Source organism: Thalassophryne amazonica, chromosome 12 (genome assembly GCF_902500255.1).
Source record: "Thalassophryne amazonica chromosome 12, fThaAma1.1, whole genome shotgun sequence".
NCBI classification, from domain to species: domain Eukaryota; kingdom Metazoa; phylum Chordata; class Actinopteri; order Batrachoidiformes; family Batrachoididae; genus Thalassophryne; species Thalassophryne amazonica.
In genome coordinates, this window is record NC_047114.1 from 10,629,918 (window position 1) to 10,650,513 (window position 20,596).

General features: G+C 40.1%; 1 protein-coding gene and 1 long non-coding RNA gene across 2 annotated transcripts in view; one reads left to right on the top strand and one right to left on the bottom strand.

Annotated features, from left to right (window-relative positions):
• kcnq3 (potassium voltage-gated channel, KQT-like subfamily, member 3) overlaps nucleotides 1-20,596 on the top strand; it is a 273,404-nt gene that overhangs the window by 68,282 nt on the left and 184,526 nt on the right.
• On the bottom strand, nucleotides 1,807-19,743 carry LOC117521751. Its single transcript, XR_004564045.1, has 3 exons — nucleotides 19,734-19,743; nucleotides 8,062-8,065; nucleotides 1,807-1,893 (listed from the first exon to the last, which is right to left on the bottom strand). It is a non-coding gene; the product is annotated as an uncharacterized LOC117521751 (long non-coding RNA).

Consider the following 20,596-nt stretch of genomic DNA (forward strand, 5'->3'; position numbering starts at 1 on the left):
AACCACGAACTATCCATCTGCTCTTGTGAGGGAAGCACAGTTGCACAGGTGTGCATGACACATTGGTGACGGTTCTGTGCACGCACAACACAGTGCGAGGAGCTGGAACGTGTTGCACCACATCGCACCGCTGATGTGGAGCAGAATACAATAATAACCAGCTGTATAATTAGTGAATATCACTGGGTTGATATCAATAATAAATAAAAAGGGACGCAATACAGAACCCTGCAGTTAAATAACCCTGGTTAAATAAAAAAATAAATGTGGGATTCAAACCTGCAGTTTACAAAAGCTCAGATTACCAGACGGAAGCTTTACCACTGCGCTACAATCACTTTCTTATAACAGGAGTGTAAAATGCGTAAAACAGAGCCATCAAAACTGGATTAAATTGCGGACTTCTCATAAAAAAAATTTTTAAAAAAGAAAAAAGTGCCGTAATGACTGACAAAATGGTGTTTGTTACAGTGTTTTTTTTTGGTGACACATGACTGAAATTGGCGTATTTGTGGCACTGTTGGCTTGTTATATTGTCATAGTCCTGCGGCGCACATGTTCTGCCGGACACCCGTGACATTCAGATCTGATGGTCCATTTCACACAGAACAGCCTGCCGAAGTGCGCTGTGTGTGGCTGCTGCAGCCCGGCTGTGTGCGCTCAGACGTGGCTGTCTGGCCTCCATGTGATCATGTCTGTAAATACATATCAGCATGTCATACAAGTGTGCTCTCCCCCTGCATGCCACATGTGTTGGGCGGGGGGGACACACACGCCACATGTGGGGAGGGTCGCGAGACACACACGCACACGTGCGATACACATGCATGCCACATGTGTGTTGCTTTTTACAAGGCCACACTCGTGAGGACAAATTTCACATCCAGCTCGAAAGTGATCGTCTGCTCACTATTTTCGTGCTCACGGTGCGAATGGCCACACATTTTCTAAATGTCCAGCGAGTAGTGTTGGATGTTCGTGTGTGTTACCTGGAATTTGGCAGACACCTGCCCGCGAGGGGATCGAGTTGCTCTCACAGGGCTCTCTGTTTTCAGCCGCTGGTGTGCGCGAATATTTGTAGTGACAAGTGTAAGAGGCTCAGATTTTTCACAAATGGCATGCAATTCTTCCTTCGTGCACTAGTCGGCTTCAGTCTTGTTATGTGTGAAGGGACCCTTAGAGAGATGGAAAAAATAATGGTAAAACAATAAAAAATAGTTCAGATAAATTTTTCAAGGTCAGAATTGCTTCTTTCAATGAGAATTTAATAAAATCACTTAATACAAATGAGCAAGCTTTAAAAAGTTTAAAAATATTGAGTACCAGTGTAAAGACATCGTGTTGTAATTATTAATTACTTTTTGTAATGTTTCCAATATACAGTGTTGTTCAGAAATAATTTACTGTTGCACGTTTTGAATTTCACTGTAAAAATGCTTTGTTTAGTTTTAGTCATTTTATTAAATGTTGTGACTATACAAAACTGGTTTATTTGTTTTTACGTTGTACTTATGAACATATTTAAATGGTTTTTAATAATCTGTCTACAAAGTGTCACATGAAGTCTTACTGAATTGTGTGAATGTACGTTTAAATGTGCCTAAAACATTCACACACACCTGTCTGTATATTTATATATTTGAATCTTTTTAAATGTTGAACTCGCTTGCATAATGAGTTTAACTATTTCTATGAGCCTATTCATAGAAGGAAGGAAACAACTTGATATTAAAAAAATAAATACATAACGCACGTTCAAAAACAGTCAAGCCTGGAATTTGTGTCCAAATTTTTTAGTATGAAAACGTAACTGTGGCAAACAAAAGCAATCAATCCCTGTCTCAGTCATCCAACATTCAACCAATCACGTTTTGCTCCATTGGTCATGTGACACTGAGACCAAATCGAAAGAAGATTGGATGATTGAGAAAGGGATTGATTGTTTCTCCCTGCTTTTCTATTGTTTTGAGGTTAAAAAAATATTAATAAAGCTACATGTGTGTTTGGCTATATGTGTGTATGTGGTCTGTAAGCAGTGATGCCGGTAACGCGTTACTCTAATCTGACCACTTTTTTTAGTAACGAGTAATCTAGCGCATTAATCTTTTCAAATCAGTAATCAAATTAAAGTTACTTCTCCATGTCACTGTGCGTTACTATTATTTTTGCATTGTGGGTCGATAGCAGCATTTAAACTTGGTCTGTGGGCAGGAGGTCGGGGTTTGACTGACTGCCCACTTTCAGCGAGCTGTGAGCTTTTCATCCGTGGTTTTCTGTAGCAGCTCGACTCATCCTGACCTCTTAAAGCGCGGTGATCAGCACACCTACACTGAGCTTTACAAAGACATTTTTATGCTTTTTTCCTCCTTTATTTAGAATTCTGAGCTGTGTCGCTCCGTATCTGCTGCTAAAAACAGCTGATCCTCCGCGACGCGTCAACAACTAACACTATTTTCCACTCAAATGCACCTAAACTCTCTTTCTGAGGACCACATGATGTTGAAAATGCAATAAACTTTCTTACCTGTAAATCTGGTCATGTTTTCTGCATAAATAAATGTTATCCATTCTTTGTGCTCAACGCCAAAGCAGGGGCGAATCCAGATGGAATGGGGGCGTGGGGCAAGGATGTGCCCCCCCACAACACCCCTAGATTAAAGGTCCAGTTTTGAAGCCTTTTTTACTACAGCTACTAATACTACTTATAATAATAATAATTTCGACAAGTAAAATGTTGTAGAGAGAATTTAAATGTTAGAAAATGTTTAAAAAGAATTTAATAGTTACATTTATAAACAATGTAGGTTGAAATTGCAAGTTTTACTGTTACAGTGCTGTCAACAGTTAAATATGAGGTCAAGAAGAGGTCTTTATTTTACTTTTTATAAAACAAGTATTTATTTTCATTGAAGTCAAAAAAGGGTGACTATAAAGTGAGTTTTGGCAAAACAAGTATTGTCATGTTGAGGTGGCAGAGGGTTGTTGTTGGCAGCTGGGGAAAGTAACTAAAAAGTAACTAGTAATCTACTTAGTTACTTTTACACTTGAGTAATCAGTAAAAGTAACTAAGTTACTTTTTCAAGGAGTAATCAGTAATCAGTAATTGGATTACTTTTTCAAAGTAACTGTGGCAACACTGTAAGACTGTTCATTTTTTAATGATCTGTGTGAACTTGATGATTCATGCAAACATCCAGTGATGGCAAACAGGGAAATAATGTGTCAGCCTTGTTCATGGTATTCTTCTCAGAAGCACTGCGTTCAGTACGAGCAAAGTTTTCCAACTGAATTTATATCACCAGCCAAACTAAGAGCAAGAAAACGGTAAAAAAAAAAAAACCCTGTCCGCAGCGGAAGCAGTTACTGATGCGACACAAGCTATTTTCAGCTCTGTCTTGTCAAATGCACTGCATACGTTACGAAGCAAGTTCACCAAGTAACTTTAAATATCATACAAACCAAAATAGAGGCGAGCTGAAGAAAACCTAAGGATCACTGAAGAGAGCAGCAACGTGAGCTAGAGTCAAGTCCCTGTCTGTGTGTGTGCGAAAGGCAGTGTTGCCAGATAGGAAATATGCAACTATTGTACCAAAAACCTCAAAAATTATCGGTATTTTGGGAGAAGAATTATCGTACACAAACAAAACGCATACAACGTAGCTATTTTAGTGTTTTAGCGTCATTTAGGAACTTTTCTTTTTACGTCGTGTTGACAGTTTCTCTCTTCTCGCTTAGCTGCTAGGCTCAAAAGTTGTGTGTGTGTGTAGTGATGGTGACGGGGGTGGGCTAAGCTACGTTTGTGCGCATGTGCAGCCAAAACAGTCTACATTACAGGTCAGTCGTCTCGGGCCCAGGGAGGGAGGGGCAGGGCCGAGAATTGGGAAGTCATTACTTTGTATGGAGAGGGGGTGGGCTTTCAAATGACTTTGTCCTGGGCCGGCCAAAGCTAGCAGCAGCCCTGTGTGTGGTATGTCTTTGATGCCACCTGAGTGCAACGCCTGCAAAATGATTCTTGGGTGTCAGAGGGAGATGCGTATTTGGGCAACCAACTGAAATTATCGTACATTTTGGATTTTTTCCCATTATTGATTGTACATCGCACAGAGGGCAAAACTATCGTATAAATACGATAATTATCGTACATCTGGCAACACTGGCGAAAGGCTGCAGGGATGTGTCTGTGTAGGGAGGGGTGGGCGCTGTGTGTGACTGACCAATCATAGAGCATGAAGACGGTCAATTACCCAATGAGAATTTTCCTTCAGCACGAGCACAGATATTGATTTTTACTTGTTTCATGCTCGTATTCGGCAAAAATGCTTTATCCGTACCGGATACTCGTCTGAAACAAGCGTCCGGCTCAATCCTACCTTTGATCTGCTTAAACACTTGCAAACTGCTCTTTGGATAAAACTCTTAAATTCAGCTTAAAGCACATTATAAGCATGTAAATCCAGCATGGAAAAGTTTTTATAAACCACTTTTCTTTCATTTTTGTTTTTTTTTGTCCACTTTTTAAACACTTTTGCTGCTGTTTTAGAGCGTCACATCAATTCACAAAATGCTCTCTGCTTCAAACACAAACCACCAAGTCTAAAAACAAAAAACAAACCCCAAACCAAACCAAAGTCTCAAGCTGGAGCTGAATTTGACATTTATCACCACAGTTACGTTTGGTCTCTTTTCTGACATGTTTACGTCAAAACATGTTAGTCTGTGGAAACAATAATTAAATCTGAGATGTACAAAATACTGTTTTTTGGGGGGGGAGCTATGTTGATCGATTATTCTGAAGTGTCTAAAAGCTGAGAGAAATAAAAGTATGAACGAGATGTAAAAATCAAACTGCTCTGATTTAAATTCACATCTCTGTGGCTTATCAGCAGGGAAACCGTTCGCTGCTTCATCCTGAACCTCGGCAGCTTCATTACAGATGATGTACGATGGGCTGTTCCACTCACAGCCCGGAGCTATTAAACCATGTCCTGTGCTATTTAGGGACATCCGCGAGCTGCTCTATGCTAACTGTGTTAGCGTGCCGCTGTGTCATGTCTGATCAGCAGACAGAAGCCGGAGATTTCACACAGCCCCACAGAAGCTGGTTTTACTCACGTCAGAGTGACCGATGATTTTCTGCAGCGAGCTTCAACACTTTTGTGTTAATGAATTTGCAATTAATTAGTCACTGACCTCCACATCCAGCATGTTCACCTCCAAGATCGTCGGAGACCAGCCATCTGGACAGCTGCTACAACAATCGGTTTGCAGAACCAAAGAATTTCTGCAGAAACTGTCTCAGGGAAACTCATCTGCATGCTCGTCATCCCCATTGGGGTTGACCTGAGTGCAATTCGTCATCATAACCACCTTGAGTGGGCAAATGCTAACATTCGATGGTGTGTGCCTGCTGGTCAACTCTATGTGAAGGAAATGTGTTGCACTGCGTGAGGCAAATGATGGTCATACCAGATACTGACTGGTTTTCTGACCCCCACCACCACTACCTCAAAGCAAAACTGCACATTTTAGAGTGGCCTTTTACTGTGGCCAGCTTAAGGCACACCGGTGCAAAAATCATACTGTCTAATCAGCATCTTGATATGCCACACATGTGAGGTGGGATGGATTATCTTGGCAAAGGAGAAGTGCTCATTAACACAGATTTGTGAACAATATTTGAGAGAAAGAGGTCTTTTGTGTATATAGAAAATCTTTTGAGTTCAGCTCATGAAAAATGGGAGAAAAACAAAGTGTTACATTTATATTTTGTCAGAGTAATTTTCTGTAAGATGATTCTGTTGCCAAGGCAATGGTCAAAAACATTCAAATTCAGGTGTCTGTAACCTTGGAGGCTGCGTTTGTATTCTAAATTCATTTTTACTGTTTTGACCTTTGCCCCAGCCAGTGATTTAGAATATTTATTTCCACAAGTATAAGAGATGAAAATTGTTGAATTCCTGTTTATATGTTATATTTTGGTTCAGTCAGTGGTGGGCACAGATAACCAAAAAATTAGCTTCAATAACAGATAATCAGCTAACTGAAAAGTTACCTTTTATAAAGCTAAACCAATAAACCACCTAAAAATTTATCGGAAGCTACAGATAACCGATAACTTCCGGTATTGTCCCCGGTACACTTGCAACTACAGACCCAAACAATGAGTCAGCACTTCTGTCTTTGTGCGCCTTGCCCCCTGCTGGAAGCTCCTGTTTACTACAGAACATCCAGCAGCAAATCACTTGAGCAGCAACGCTCAACTCTCTGCTCAATAACAGTGCTGCCATGAGGCGGAGGTCTTAGAAAATAAAGCAGTGCTGACTTATGGTTTGGTTTATAAATAAAATTATACTGATAGAATAACTCCTTTAATGTCAATTCTGTCATTTGTACAAAGATAAAATATACATATATCTTTTAATGTTGAATAATGCACTAATTCTGAAGTTTTGTAACAAACACAGACAGATGGCAATGGATTATGGGTAAAATGTGCCTTTGCTAACTCTGGTTGACTCATTCATTCTGTGTTAACCAACACGTTAATGTGAGGTGTGTCATGTGTTGGTGTTTACAGATAAATGTGCTTTTGTAAAATATGCCATTTTTGTATTTGTAAGAAAAGGCATTTAAAAAAAAGCCAAGTTGTAATTAGATAACCATCTGATATAACCAGTGTCAAAATAAATAGAACACTGCCAACTACTGGACGCTCAGTACTAGGGCGAATACTGCCATGAATACTGCTGGCCAGTAGATGACAGTAGAGACCGTGAAAACTTGCCAAAAGAAAATTACAGATAATCCCTGTCTGCTACGTTTAAGATGCGTGGAATTTAATAAATGCAAACTGAATTTCAGACATCTTATATATATTACTCTGGAACAAAGACGACAGACAGTGTTTGACATAAGCAGGACTCTAATAGCAAACAGGAATCGATTGCTACGATTCTAATTGAAAATAATGGAGGAGCAACCTGAGCTGCTTCTGGCATTTTTACATAAAACAAACACAATAACAACGTCTATAAACCCAGAGAATATATTCACAAGAGTTTTAGGCACAATATACAAAGAGTTTAATGCTGTTATCCGTGTGGAGCCTGATCAGAGCATCTCAAATGCATTTCTTCTGTTGTGAATGTAACTGAGGTACCCCTAATGCACCTGGGCATAGCATGTCCACACTAAAACCTTCAAAATTAGTGCATTACTTTAAAACTAAAACATATATCTGATATTTTCACTTTATAAAACTTCAGATGTGACGGTAATTTAAATAACTTGTCCAAAATTTGTTTGGTTAAAATGTTAACCATAAGTTAAAACTGTATGCCACTGGATGGCCTGGGTGATATTGCCGGTATATCAGCATGGGATCAAAAGAAATGAGTCTTTTTTCTTTTTTGTGACCAGTTCTCCTTTGTTTGCAGAGGCTAGAGCGGTTTCTTCTAGAACCAGCTCTCCTCTGTTTACGGAGAATAGAACTGTGCATCTACTATTAACCCTTTATCTACGGCGATAGCACCCACGCCATATTTTCCATATGCGTATTTTTTTTTACCGTAACTCCACCATAGTTTGTCCAATCCGAATGATTCAAAGTGCATTGTTAAGCTAACACCAAGGGCTTTCCAGTGATATATGATGTATTACGGTAAACATAAGCCTGTGATGTCATCACGCAGAGGAAAAACACAGAAGTTTCACACTAGTGCGCCGCTGATTCTCATTACCGTATGTTCTCATGTAAGCCCTCAATCTGAAAAATTTCAACACTGACAGCAAGCCAAGAACCTGTGCTTTCCAACAGTATGCTTTATGTTGCATATATTACGGTAAAGTGCGTTCGGTGACTTTTGAAACGAGGGAAAAGTATAAAAAAGAGCGCAAAAGTGACAGAAAAGTACAGAGACAGACAGCAAACATAAATGTAGTAATTTTTGAGGAAAAGGCAGGGTGTTAGTGCCATTTGTGAAGGTGTGTGTACGTGTTTGTGTGGGTGTGATGGCTCCATCAGCCACAAGCCACTGCCCGGTACCAACAAGCAGTGGAAACCCAACTTGCCAGCGATGGGCGGCGTTCTTGCAAGGTTTGCAAGAGGTCAACCTGCTGGATGTGCAAACTTTGTAAAATTGGCCTCTGTTTTCAGCCAGACAGAAACTGTTACAAACAGTACCACACTGACTGATGTAGTTTAGATCTAATTTTGATTCTTGGTTATATATTTGTGTATAGTTTGACACTTTATTGTTTTATTCATATTGTATAATTTTGCACAAAATGAGTGATCAAATGAGTGATTTATTGCACATTTTAATACTACAGATAATAATTGATATATTTATATATAGTTTTGCACTTTGTTGTTATTCATATTGTTTGGTTCTGCACTTTTCTGAGTTCTAGACACACAAAATTAATTATTTTGATTGTAAACACGTACAGCTTCCTGTTAAAAATGTGAAATCCAAACTTCCTTTACATAACAATCATTTTTCACAAAAAAACTGAAAAAAAATCAAGTTCGTTTTTGTGTTTTTTCTCATTTTAAATGTTAAAACTTATAGATAATGTGTATAAATAGTTAATCAGGTGTGATATAATTGAAATTCAGGTACTCTTGGAAAAGGGTAACAAAGCACACAAACATAGAACATTATTTCTTAATGCTATTGCTATAATAAAAAATTATAACCAATCGTCCATTTATAGCCTCAGTAGGTAAAGGGTTAAACAGGTAGGTACTTAACTGATTTTAGATATTTCATAGATGCTTGTAACTATTCAGCTTTGTTTACCACGTCTGCAAAAATACGTTAGTAGTCTAAAAATGATTGGACCAAAACTTATCAGAAAGTAATTAGTCCGATGACAGTTTTCAGAGTTATCTGAAAAGCTAATCCAATAATGAAAACATTATCTTCGAGAATTAGCGGATTAGCGGAACTGTGCCCACCACTGGGTCCATGTATATAGCGTGGCGTCAACCAGGATAAAGGCGGGTCAAAGCGGGATGCATTGGCATGACGAATTGCACAGTAATGCGGGGATCAAGTTTTTGCCAGTGTCAAGGAGCCTTCAATCATGTTGGGTATGAGTTGCGTGTCCTGCTGGTAACAATAATAAACAAACAGTCTCTAGAGAATGTTTAGCCTATACTTGCATTTGGTGCATAAAGGAGGGGCATGAAGTTTTTAAATCCTATTCAGTAGCCCAGTATTAGAGGTGTATTTAAACTGCGCTCACATGCGTTTAGCTTATGCTTGCTCTATAGCCCTGCGCTTTGTTCACGTGAGAAGATTGCTCTTTCCTTCTCAAACTACATTATAATTGCATATACAACAGTTCAAATTTTTAACTATCCTGGGAGAGAAACCCCTGATTAAATAGGACTTTATACCTCTGGCCTAAAAAAAATAAAAGTGCGCCCCACAGAGCAGTGCAAGGCCCCTCTGCAAATATGTGTCTGGAGCCAGGACTGGGAGGATCCTCTGGTACTGCTGGAATGACTTTGTATCAAATGAGCAGTTACTTAGTGAGACTCAGATGAGGAAGATCACTCACATTGGGCCTCATGTATCAACGTGCGTACGGCGATATTTGAGCGTATATGGGGTGTACGCCAAAACGGCTGCGCTACTTGGCATTTATCAATGTGGTCGTTGGCGTACGCTGCGCTGAAAATATACACCAGGTCTAGAGGTGGTGTAAATTATACACCAAAATGAACCAGCGCTGGAATCCACATAAAAATGAAACTGATCAACATGATAAACAGTGCCATTACACAAATCAATGCATATGTTACATAAACAACGCTTTCCTGATTATACTACATAATAATCAATACAAATCCCGCCTTTGTGGGATTGTTATGGAGCACGATCCGTGGCTACAGTGCTGACTGCAAAGAAAGCGCTGCTTGCCTTTTTCTCCAGACTTCGAGCCTGGAGCCGGAGCAGCGCTGAGCTTAACTTCATGTGGTGTGATCGTTTTAGACAAAGAAATTGATAATAACAACTGTAGTTTCGTCATTCCCTTAATTCGCCCGTGCTGCAACCAGATTTTGTCATCTCCATTCGGTTGTCACAATAAAATAAATACAGAAATACATTTAAAAAATAAAGAAATCTGACAGATTAGGCGTGTCTTATTAATTGAGCGAGCAAATATCCACATGTCAAGAATTATTGACATGTGAAAAGAGAATACAGTGGTCCCTCGCTATAACGCGGTTCACCTTTCGCGGCCTCGCAGTTTTGCGGAGTTTTTAGTCCAATTTTGCATGCCTTTTTTTACAGTGTTCTGTGGTCTGCGTGTCTGTTTATAAGAATCTTGTTGCCCAGAAGAAAAAAGAGCGCCAACAACTACTCATAACTGTGTTTGTCACTCGGTAACAGACACCTGCAGCCAGGTGTGAGTGGGAAAAGGCACAGCGTCAGGACGCAGATCTGTGAAATACTGGTCAGTCACTATTAATAATTTCTTATGTGTCCAACCTTGTACGTTGATCGTTAAAATTAAATTCGTTAGTTGTAAAAGCCATCATAATTATTTATAGGAAAACGTTCTATTTTTAATTCTCAAACAAATGTTTGGGCCTGAAAACAGTTTGGTCTTATTTTTCTACTAAGGTTTGAACTTTGAGAGTGTTTACACACGAGAGAAAAGTGAGAAAATGTTCATGCCTGATTGAGAAAAGTGTATAAAGTGGTTTACAGATTTGAAACGTCTATAATAATTGTAAAAAATAATGCTGACTACATCGCAGTTTCATGTATTATGGGCTATTTTTAGAACGTAACTCCCGCGATAAACGAGGGACCACTGTAACACTTTATTGATTATACTACAAAACAATTGATACGACAGCCGCTTTTGACGCTCTATTGGCAAGCGTCGTGATTGGTGGAGTTCTTTTTCTTTGCCGTCTTCCTGGCTTCCATGTCGTAAAATGAGGGTGTGTCTGAAGCGGAGTCTGAATATTTATGGGCGTATTATTATAATTACGATTGTTTTCACCCTCCGCATTTACCAAGGTCACGTCAGGTGTACGCTGGAAATGGGCAGGTGCGCACTACTTGATACATGTCACGGCAACTTTGGTGTACTTCAAATTTACACCATAAATTTACGCCACAAGTGCGCAACTTTGATACATGAGGCCCATTGTGAGGGAACATCACATCGACTACATTTTGTCCATCTGGTGTGTTTCTCTGTATCCAGCTCAAAGGTGCCTCAGGTTTGTGAACCCCAGCGGCTGGGGAAGGGTGAGGCCACGCCCACATGTCACCTGACTGTTACTTTACAGAAGTGGGGATGGAGGGGTTTTGTACCATCCAGGACCTGGGACACTTTCTTAGGCTTTTTGCACTTGACACCAGGTCCTTAGACCTGACAGAAGTTACCTAAAAAATTCACTCTTATCTTCTTCTTTCTCAGATTTTGGCATCACAAAGATCTGATGTGAATAAAAAAACTCTGACTTCGATGGTTCTTACCCTGGCAGAGGTATCTGCTCCAAGTGTTTCACTTTGAGACTCCTGGATTACAGAATCCTGATCCTGTGTGCAGCAGGGACATGACTGTAGAAAGTAGCTGCAATGACTCCGTGTTTGCAGCAGAACTTTCAGAATCAGTCAGCTTTCATGTTGTTGTTTCTGTGCTGGACCTGGTTGTTGGACTTCAGTTCTAGTTTTGATTACAGCAGTGGTGTGAGTGAGATATGACGGCATCAAATTGCAGATATGCTCTCTCTCCCTGCAGCTGACGCGGCACTTAGCTCCAGTGGGAACTACGCGCTCATCATTTATTGATGCTTCAGTTTGGACCAGGAACCATTTGTTCTGCCTCCTCTTCTCGGGCCTGTAATGGAGCCTTTCTTCTGACTCCTCTGAGAGCTGACCTGAGACACGACCGCGTCTCCCGTAATGTTTCCTGAAGGCTGGGGCTGTTGCATGAAGCTTTGTTTGGAAAAGTATCATGAGTTCAGATGTTGTTCCAGATGACACAATGTGCAAAATACTCTTTACTTATTGGCAGTCAGATATTTGTGACATTCTGAAGAGGTCCAGATCTGAGGAGTCTGTTATTTGTTCTGATTTAATGGGTCTGTTTCAGTAGTAGGGTTGAGCCAGATATTCGTTTCAGACGAGTATCCGATACGGATAAAGCATTTTTGACGAGCACGAGCATGATCCGAATAAAACTCTGACTGTTAACTGACTGTCTTCATGCTCTGTGATTGGCCAGTTCACATACAGCGCCCGCCCCTCCCTACAGACACGTCTCTGCAACTTCTCACACACACAGACAGGATCTCTCTCTGTGCTTGGCTGGATTCTGCTTCACGCTGCTCTGTCAATACCCAGCTTAAGTTTTCTTCAGCTCGCCTCTTTTTCGGTTTGTCTGATATTTAAAGTTATTTGGTGAACTTGTTTCGTGTCATACGCGGTGCTTTTAACAAGACAGAGCTGCGCGGGGTTCACTACCTCCAGTCGGATTTTATTTATTTATTTTTAACCGTTTGTTTGCTCTTCGTTTTGTTGGTGATATAAAGTCAGTTGGAGAACTCGTACTGAACGTGTTGCTTTTGAGAAGAATACAGTGAACAAGGCTGACATATTATTTCCCTGTTTGCCATCACTGGATGTTTGCATGAATCACCAAGTTCACACAGATCATTAAAAAATAAACAGTCTTACAGACCACTTACACACGTACACACATGTAGCTGAACACACAAAGTAGCCTATTAATATTTTTATTGAATATGGCTGCATGCAGTATGTGACACTTTCTGACTGCAGTTCATAAAAATAAATTGGTCAGTCGAACAACCCTCTCTCTCTCCCTCTCATACAGTCACTCACACATGTACACACAGACAGTCATGCACACACAGACACACACACACCTTAATCAATCTTGTTTAACTTTGTGTGGGAAAAAATGCCAAGAACGTTAGGTAGTAAAAATAAATAAATAATTGAAAACAAAATCAGTTTGATCATAAAATAAAAAAAAAAAGAAAGTTGTGTTGAGTATGACAACTCTTGTTCATGCATACTTAGTAGTTCATAATTTCCTACTACATTGAATGTCAATTGGGCAGCACAGTGGCTTAGTGGTTAGCACTGTTGCCTCACAGCGAGAAGGTCGTGGGTTCAGTTCCCATGGCCTTTCTGTGTGGAGTTTGCGTGTTCTCCCGTGTTTGCGTGGGTTTCCTCCGGGTGCTCTGGTTTCCTCCCACATCCAAAGACATGCAAGTTAGATGGATTGGGATCTTTAAATTGTCCGTAGGTGTGTGTGTGGGTGTGTCTGTGTTTGTTTGTCTGTTTGTGGCCCTGCGACAGACTGGCGTCCTGTCCTGGGTGTACCCCGCCTCGCGCTCTATGACTGCTGGGATAGGCTCCAGCCCCCTGCGACCCTTCATTGGACTAAGCGGTAGAAGATGAATGAATGAATGAATGTCAGTTCTGAGGCTGTTCTTGTTATTCATTCATACACTTAAGAATATTCATGTTCTGAGTTCATAAAAAAAACTTGTTCTATAAATAGTTCCTTTACTATTGTGATCAAAAACATTGAATCTCAATTCTGAGGCTGTTCTGTAAATATTCATTCATACCCTTAAGAATATTCATGTTCAAAAACATTGATCTGAATCTCAATTTTGAGGCTATTCTGTAAATAGTTTTCAAACAAACAATAAATATAGCAACTCCTGATCAATCCATATCAATTTCAGACTTAAAATAATGTACTGATTTAAGCCCCAGTCATTTCGGGTTAAACCACGCCCACTCCCAGTTTAGGCCCCGCCCACTATGAGTGCAGATACAGATACAGATAATTTAGTTGGTTGAACCGATACAGATACAGATAATGGTGTACTCACTCATCCCCATTCAGTAGTGTCATTGATTCATTTTAAAACAGTGGAATTTTTTTATTTTATTTATTTATTTATTTTGCTTTACTGTGGGGGTGTGCATGCCTCCCGAATGACCCCGTCACCCTCAGATGAAGATTGCAATGACCACACTATGTCTTGAAGGCAGCGGGATGTGGTCAAAATGGAAAAATGTCACATTTTCAAGTCTATACGTTGTCCTTTTTATGTCCCAAGTATATTATTAAAGTTTTCTTTGTATTATTAACATTTTGTCAAAAATTTCAAGAAGCACATAGGACCTTTATTATTTAACATGCATAACAAAGCCTGACTGTTTCATGACATCTTGCCCTTTATTGATCCACGCATATGTTATGTTAAGGATTGGCCAGCAGATGTCCCCATATCTAATTGTATCAAAAGCTTCAAAACGCTGCTTTCATATTGACTCAGTGGTTCAAAACACTTCGGTTTCCCCGTCATTAATTTTCATCAATAAAATACATAAGCGACCTCTAATTATTACCACATGTCCATGGATAGACTTACAATCATGAATACTTTGATGTTGTGTTGCGAACTGGGACATTAATTAACATGTGACAACCTTGAATACGAACTTACTTTAGAGTGAAGCAGAGAATAACTCACCTGGATCTCACACAATGTCTAATGCCTGGTTCTCTGTGAATGTTCTTGGCATCTAAATCACCAGTTGTGTTTCTATTGTCTTTCCACAGATTTTGACTCATTTTGTTTGTCAGCTCCATTAACCCCCGGAGACGCTGAGCGCCCGGGGGCGGGACATAGTCCTGGTATTTATCCAATGACTGTCAGGTTGTGAGGCAATGAAAAAAAACTGTTCTAGGCAGTCCCATTGAAGTGAATGGACACTCTGCTTCCACGGGAAAATGTACTGACCACAGACCAAATAAGAAAAAGATTTATGAGAAGTTAACAAAATAGGGTCAGTCGATTTGTGATAAGTAGCTGACTCTGAGCGAATTCATCTTTGAGACCATGTTCTAATGCATTTGTAGCAACCTGGTCTCATGATTCAGCAGCACGAAATATACATTAATCTTGTGGTTTGTGATATTGTGACGAAAAGCACCTCATTTTCATCACGGCAGCACAAATTCATTCTAATTCATTCCGTGATGGCTGCACAAAATTAAAAGTGAAGCGGGGGGGTTGGGGGTGGTTATGCTTAGGGTGGGGGGAAAGAGTAATAGGTTATGATTAAGGTTAGAGTCGGGGGTAGGAGTAGGATTAGGAATAGTGTTTTAAAAAACCCTGTCATGAAAATTTGACTCATTTTGTCACGGGAGCACAAAAAAGTGAGACTGGGCTGTTTGTAGCAGTGGTGGGCACAGTTCTGCAAATCCACTAACTGCTAATTAGCAAAGCTAACTTTCTGTTAGCTGATTAGCTTTTCAGCTAACTTTGAAAGCCATCAGCTGACCAATTACAGTGGGGCAAATAAGTATTTGATCCACTGTCAATTTTGCACGTTTTCCCACCTACAAAGAATGGAGAGGTCTGTAAGTTTTATTGTAGGTACACTTCAACTGTGAGAGACAGAATCTAAAAACAAATTTCATAAAATCACATTGTATGATTTTTAAATAATTTATTTGCATTTTATTGCATGAAATAAGTATTTGATCCACTAGAAAAACTGACCTTAATATTTGGTACAGAAACCTTTGTTTCAGTTACAGAGCTCAGACATTTCCTGTAGTTCTTGACCAAGCTTTCACACACTGCAGCAGGGATTTTGGTCCACTCCTCCATACAGATCTTCTCCAGATCTTTCAGGTTTGGAGTTTCAGCTCCCTCCAAAAATTTTCTATTGAGTTCAGGTCTGGAGACTGGCTGGGCCACTCCAGGACCTTGACCATGACGCAGATCCAAGACCCAGCCACAAGTCGTCATCAATGCTCTTACTGAGGGAAGGAGGTTGTTTACCAAAATCTTGCGATACATGACCCCATCCATCCTCCCTTCAATACGGTGCAGTCGTCCTGTCCACTTTGCAGAAAAGCACCCCCAAAGATGATGTTTCCACCCCCCATGCTTCACGGTTGGGACTGTGTTCTTGGGGTTGTTCTCATCCTCCAAACATAGTGAGTGGAGTTGATGCCAAAAAGTTCAATTTGGTCTCATCTGACTACATGACCTTCTCCCATGCCTCCTCTGGATCATCCAGATGGTCACTGGTGAAGTTCAAACGGGCCTGGACATGTGCTGGCATGAGCAGGAGGACCTTGCTGCCCTGCAGGATTTTAAATCATGACGGCATCGTGTGTTACTAATGTGATCTTTGGGACTGTGGTCCCAGCTGTCTTCAGGTCATTGACCAGGTCCTCCCTCCTGTGTTGTTCTGGACTTTCTCAGAATCATTCTTACCCACGAGGTGAGATCTTGCATGGAGCCCAAAACCGGGGTAGACTGACAGTCATCATGTGTTTCTTCCATTTTCTAAGAATTGCATTTGTAAAGCCTGAAATCATACATTTTAGTGCCTGCCTGTTACATGTTTTGTAGCAGACAGCTATGAGAGGTAGAGCTGAATTCTCTGACAGCAGAGGAGAGCTGGCTACCAGAGAGAAAGGAAGCAGGGGTCTGTAAAACGCTAAAACCTTCAAAAATAGTGCATTACTTTAAAACTAAATATTGCTGATATTTTCACTTTGTAAAATGATGGAGGTGACATGAATTTCAATGACTTGTCTAGAATTAGTTTGTGTAAAATTTTAACCATAAGTCAAAACTGTCTGCCTGTGCATGACTCCTGTGATACGTCTGCAGGTCTGTATGGTTGCGAAAATAAGTGGGTTTTTTTTGTTTGTTTGTTTTTGGCGGCTTGTTGCCCTTCCTTTCTCTCTGATCACCAGGTCTCTTTTGCTGAGAGAAGGCTGATCTGAGACAGAAGCACTGGCTCGTTGTTGTGTCAGTTGTGTCCAGTACACTTGAATCAGTGTACTGATTCTAGTGTACTGGAGTCAATACTAAAAGTTATCGGTTTAGCTTTTAGCTGTAAATTGTTTAGTGGTTTGTTGGTTTAGTTTTATAAAAGTTTACTTTTAAGTTAGCGGATTAACGGTTATCAAAGCTAACATATTGGTTATCTGTGCCCACCACTGATTTGTCAATGAAATGTTAAACTGTACATATTTGACCATTTAATTTTTTGATATTTTAGGGAAGCTGAGCTTCCCTGGCAGTCTTAGAGATATCGCCTCTGGTAATCATGCACGTACGTACCATGTGCAACACTTTTACTACAAACAGTCGGCGCACTATGCACATATCACATTCTCAACATGTCCATCGTGTCCTTATCAACCATTCTGAAAATTGTCTACTGCCAAATGTGCTTGTCACACTGAAATATGCTCCGTGCATCCACTCTTTGTAGTGTACTTCAGTTTGTTCAAGGAGATGGAGAGGTTTTTTTTTTGCTAGGTTTCAGCACCACATTTCATTTACAAAGCAGTCCACAGACTGCTGCAGCTGGTCTGTGGACGCTTCTGCAGTGGCTGTTCTTGAAGCTTGAACCAAGGAAGCAGTGCTCCGACCCACTGCTTCGTTGGTTCATTGTTTCACTGCTTTTCAGAAGCAGCAAGTCTGCTTCTTAACTCCTCTCATAGAAACAAGAATCATCCTCCGTTTCGTTCACACAGCTCCAAACACTGTGCCACTCTCTGCTGAGTCAAGTTAGAGTCCAGCCGGAATTAATAACGTCAAAGCGAATCGCCGTTTTAAATCAAATGACACCTTTTTCCAAACGTTGTAATACAGACAACAAACTACACAAATGGCTAAAACATTTTTCCTCCCAAAATGAGACGTCCTGCGTTCTTTATGAATTGCATTGATGCTGATGTGCAGGAAATGCTTTTGTCAAAAACTACAGATTTGTTCTATTTATGTCCAGAGATCAAGGATCCAGTGACCAATTTCATATTTATTTACTTTAAGACTCAATAAAAATGTTGTTGACATAGAAAACCTGTAAAGCCTACTTTTAGTACACAGAAAATTCACAAGAGGTATTGATAAGGGAATTGATAAGGAATCGGGTTGGTAAGCGGAATAGATAATGGTATCGATATCGATAAAATCTGATCAATATACATCCCTAGACCTAAATCCCTAGACGTTCATGTCCGCAACATAGACATATCTTAAAATAAATGACACAAAAGAAAAGTACTGAACATTTGAAATTTATTTAACTAGCATGTTGCCCGTGGGGATCCACAGGCTGTAGATTCGGTAGTGTTTATAAAATAGGTAGCTGACAGCTGACAGTTTTCAAGGGCCGAAATAAATTAGGCAAAACTTGTATAATGAGAATGTTTTTAGAACCTTGGACTTCAAATTTTAGAAGAGGAACATAACCCTTTTATTTCCTGTTAATTGTGTAATTTCTTTTTTATGGTATAAGGGGAGGGTATTTATAAGCTTTGCTTTTGTCTTCACCTTTTTGGCCACATGGGTTCACTATTCATTGTTCTTTTTATGAGTTTTTATGCCCCGCGCGGCGCTTGCGCCGTGACGCGGGGCATATAGCATCCGGGTTGTCCGTCCGTCACATCACATTCAGCAGGCTGCGTGCTCGTTTTGGTCGGAGGACACAACACATCATAACAGTCCCTAGTTGCAGAAGCATTGCTCCATGCAAGTGGTATGTTAAAGATTAGCCAGCAGATGTCACCATATTTAATTGTATCAAATGCTTCAAACAATGAACAATTTCAACACAATTGCTTCATATTGATTCAGTGGTTCAAAATGCTTCGGTTTCTCCATCACTAATAATTATCAATAAAATACTTCAGCGACCACACATTTTTAAAGATAGAATTACAATCATGAATACTTGCTAGGACATTAAATCAAGTACGACATGTCCTTCTAATTACCAAGTTTGCAACTAGTTGAAGTCTGTAGCCTACTGTCTCAACACACTGATTAGGCTACGTCTGTAGTGACAACTTAATTTTATTAGACAATAGATTATTCGATTTGTTAGGCTATTTTATTGCCTTACCTTTATCATCCAAATAGTGGCCAACTCAGAAGCAAGCTTCAAAGCTTTGCTCGGACTCTCTCTGAACTCTTCACGCACAGCTGACACCTATCAGGTGACAGGTTTTCAGCGATCAGAGAATACTGCAGTCAGAAAGTTGTCAGCAGATGTTAACAGCTGTTTCGGGTGTGCAACTTAAACTCTCCTTTCATTTAGAAACAATGCGCTGTGGTCTGGTCTAATCTAGTGATCAACAGAAAATGAACGGGTGAAATTTTTATTTTGGCGTGACATTTCTTGCTTGTGCGTGAGAATGTGAGATTGATACTGAAAGCATGACTGGCGCGCCAGATGTGTTAGAGTTGGCAACCCTGTATTTATGCAGCAGTTGAGCTGAAATTTGCTACATGGGCCACTATCCTGTGCAGCATGATGGATTAGGGTTTAGCACTGTTGCCTCACAGCAAGAAGGACATGGGTTCGATTCTCACCTGTGGCCTTTCTGCGTGGAGTTTGCATGTCCCTGTTTACGTGGGTTCCCTCCCCTTTAATGTAAAAATTTACATTCAGTTATGTAAGGAAAGTATTAAACCTACCCTGACACCCACACATTCCCAAATATTAGTGTTGAAAGTTACACGGACCTGATCTGTTCCAGCTGCAAAAAATCAGTCTGTGAGCTGAGCTACTGAGAAGTTCTGCTGCTGCGTTCAGCGCAGCACGGCTCATCAATCCATTATACTCTCTCTCTCTCTCTCTCTCTCTCTCTCTCTCCATATATACAACCCCTGGCAAAAATTATGGAATCACCGGCCTCGGAGGATGTTCATTCAGTTGTTTAATTTTGTAGAAAAAAAGCAGATCACAGACATGACACAAAACTAAAGTCATTTCAAATGGCAACTTTCTGGCTTTAAGAAACACTATAAGAAATCAGGAAAAATAATTGTGGCAGTCAGTAACGGTTACTTTTTTAGACCAAGCAGAGGGAAAAAAATATGGAATCACTCAATTCTGAGGAAAAAATTATGGAATCATGAAAAACAAAAGAACGCTCCAACACATCACTAGTATTTTGTTGCACCACCTCTGGCTTTTATAACAGCTTGCAGTCTCTAAGGCATGGACTTAATGAGTGACAAACAGTACTCTTCATCAATCTGGGTCCAACTTTCTCTGATTGCTGTTGCCAGATCAGCTTTGCAGGTTGGAGCCTTGTCATGGACCATTTTCTTCAACTTCCACCAAAGATTTTCAATTGGATTAAGATCCGGACTATTTGCAGGCCATGACATTGACCCTATGTGTCTTTTTGCAAGGAATGTTTTCACAGTTTTTGCTCTATGGCAAGATGCATTATCATCTTGAAAAATGATTTCATCATCCCCAAACATCCTTTCAATTGATGGGATAAGAAAAATGTCCAAAATATCAACGTAAACTTGTGCATTTATTGATGATGTAATGACAGCCATCTCCCCAGTGCCTTTACCTGACATGCAGCCCCATATCATCAATGGATGTGGACATTTATGTGTTCTCTTCAGGCAGTCATCTTTATAAATCTCATTGGAACGGCACCAAACAAAGGTTCCAGCATCATCACCTTGCCCAATGCAGATTCGAGATTCATCACTGAATATGACTTT